This window comes from Sitophilus oryzae, unplaced genomic scaffold (genome assembly GCF_002938485.1).
Source record: "Sitophilus oryzae breed Bouriz unplaced genomic scaffold, Soryzae_2.0 scaffold_1508_pilon_pilon, whole genome shotgun sequence".
In the NCBI taxonomy this organism is placed as follows: domain Eukaryota; kingdom Metazoa; phylum Arthropoda; class Insecta; order Coleoptera; family Curculionidae; genus Sitophilus; species Sitophilus oryzae.
The window spans coordinates 1,437,320-1,440,376 of NW_022146179.1; the positions used below are offsets into that span (position 1 = coordinate 1,437,320).

General features: G+C 33.2%; 1 long non-coding RNA gene across 1 annotated transcript; it reads left to right on the forward strand.

Moving 5' to 3' along the window:
- The first annotated feature begins 204 nt into the window (after positions 1–204).
- Positions 205–2,660, forward strand: LOC115878313. The gene is made up of 2 exons (XR_004049493.1): positions 205–352; positions 2,479–2,660. It is a non-coding gene; the product is annotated as an uncharacterized LOC115878313 (long non-coding RNA).
- The last annotated feature ends 397 nt before the right edge of the window (positions 2,661–3,057 follow it).

Genomic DNA, 3,057 nt, shown 5'->3' on the forward strand with positions numbered 1-3,057 from the left:
TTAAGAAGATTTAAAACACAAGTCATTTTGAAAAAGACTTAAATTTTAAGTCTTTTTCAAAACTCTTAAGTCAGCTTTCGAAAAATAGCTTTTAATCAAACGACTTAAGTCATTAAAATGATTTAAATCAAAAAAAGACTTAGGCTGTATTCCGTTGCAAAACCAGGCGAACCAACTGAAGTTGGTTCTAAATAGAAACTCTGGGGAAGATCCGCAGCTTTGGTTGGACCCGGAACTCCAGGTGCCCTGATCCAGGGACCTGCTGCCGAAGGAGAGCTTTGGGGACCTGATGGTAGTCGCATTGCTGCTGCGGGGCAAGCTGGCGCCATTGCTGCCCCACCCCTACCAGGCGGTGAGTATTTTGTGAAAATTCCGTTGAAATATCCTCACTATAACCTGTACGACGTTATAATTAAAGAGAAACATCTACAGGGTGTCCCAGGCTGAGCGTGCATTAGAAGTTTCTAGAGAACTACAACATCTAGCTCGGAGATTTTTTGCATATCATAGTTTCACAATGAGATCTATCGATTAAAAATATTTTCAATATAGCGGCACTTCGAGAAATACCGGAAGTTGACAGCAACTTGCTTATTTTAAATGGGTGTCTCCATTTTTTATTACACACTTAAATTCTCTGCAGAATTTTATGAATTTTGGTATTATAAACACTCTATATTCAACATTGGCCGTTTTTGAGAAAAAAAAATATTTAATATTTTTGAACGAAATAAAACTGCCTGTCAAAAATATGTGTATAACCTAAACGTCAAATTTAGTGATTACCACAGCCACTGTGCCATAAAGAGAAAACATGTGGCTACCTATTTCAAAAATTAAATTGTTCGAATGTTATATAATAATGGCCTCAGCTCACATAGAATTGAGCGATTAAAACATTATCATAAATCATTTTTTCCAAATGGAAACCCACTTTTTATTTGACTAGTGAAATGGCGCTACTTTTTGATTATACATGTTCCTATACCTAAAATAAATCATTTTTAAGTTATTTAAGAGTCAGTTTTAAAGCGTATATTTTTTTGATAAACCAGTAGCCTATGACTTTAAACGACAAGTGATGTAAAACAATAGATCTGGCCATGTCATATTCTGACGCTTTGTTCAAAAAGCAGCATCATTTCCGAGCCAACTTTTGCGCTGTTTTTTTTTTTCGATCATACGGAATATTATTAATATCAACTATTAGATATCACTAAATACACTTTTAAACTCTTAAGCAGGCAGTATTTATAATACAGGAAATTGAAATAATTCGTTTTCTGACAGATGGAAATAAATTGTCTGATTGTTTGACACTTAATGTCAAAGGAGCTAGATAAAATCAAGAAAAATATACGTTTTCAAATTAAATCTTAAATAAATTAAAAACGCTTTATTTTAGGAACATGTAAAGTGCGTCTGCTGGATCTGTGTCTATGAAAGGAATGCGGATAAAAAACATTTAAATAAACAGCAATATATTTTATACGTCGACTTGACGAGTACGTCACCGCAAATCATTCCGCCCACTCATTTTATTAGCTACTTGCAAATTTGTCGAATTTTTATTGATGGGACGCGTCCTCTAATTTTTTACGAAAAACATCGAGAGAATATCGTTACCCCTCTCACGGATACCCCGTAGCTAGAGAACGGACAGACGCACTGTATAGTTAAAAAGTAACGAATTGAAAAAAATTTTCATTAGTGAAAAAAAAAGTGAGCCTCCATTTGAAAAAATTGATTTATGATAATTTTTTAATCGCCCAATTCCATGACACCTACCGAAATTATTATATGACATTTGAACAATTTAATTTTTGAAATAGATAGCCACATGTCTTCTCTTTATGTCACAGTAGCTGTGGTAATCACTAAATTTGACTTTTAGACTATACAAATTTTTTTGACAGGTAGTTTTTTTCGTCCTAAAATTTTAAATATTTTTTTTTCTCAAAAACGATTAATGTTAGGTATAGAGTATTTTACATCAATATTCAGAGAATTTTACAGAGAATTTATGTATGTAATAAAAAATGGGGGCACCCATTTAAAATAAGCATGTTGCTGTCAACTTTCGGTATTTCCGGAAGTGCCGCCATATTGAATATAGTTTTAATCGATAGATCTCGTTGTGAAACTATGATGTGCAAACAATCTCCGAGCTAGAAGTTGTAGTTCTCTAGAAACTTCCAATGCACGCTCAGCCTGGAACCCCCTGTATATTATTTCGATTACTAAGTAAATATAATCAGTGCATTTAACCGCCATCTCAAGGGAGGCAATGGCAAACCACCTCGAGTATATTTACACTGTACAGCCTCTCCAATAGTGACGTTCAGATTCGGCGATAAACTGTAGATCCCGTGTACTTATGCAACACTGATGACACACATCACAAGTAAAAAAAAATACATATATACTTAGTCATAATTTATAGTTCAAAATATCTAATAATTTTTTATTACTTTAAAGGCGTCGTTCGAGGTTCTGTAGTTCCAGGAGTTATTGGTTTAGGACTCGGAGGTGGACTTGGAGGTGGTCTTGGAGCTGGAATTGTTGGAGCTAGAGTTTGGTAGGATTCACGAAGAAAAATTGAAATGGGGAAGAGGGGGATGATTTAATTTGGTTGTGATGTTATTATAAATAAAAAAAAATCAGAACTACAAATCTTGTTTCCTTTTTTAAATATATATTTTTAAGTATGGTAATCGCAAAGCAATTTCCGATACACGTGTTCAACTTTGAATGACAAGCGATGGCGACAGCGCTGCCAGATTGTTAGGGATTTCTGAGATGAATATTAATTTAAAATTGACATACAACATATTTATTATATCATTTTTTAAAGAGTTTTGCGTTTTATTTTTAATTTAATAACTAATATTTTAGTGATTTCATCATACAATGCCATAAATGGTAATAACAAGTAAGAAGGTGCTATTAATGCACAAACTAATAACCACAAAATTTAATAAAAACTAACTTTGAAAGTGGTATAATGTGCTTATCAATAACAATATATAAATAAACTTACTTTTCTGACTGCAGTCA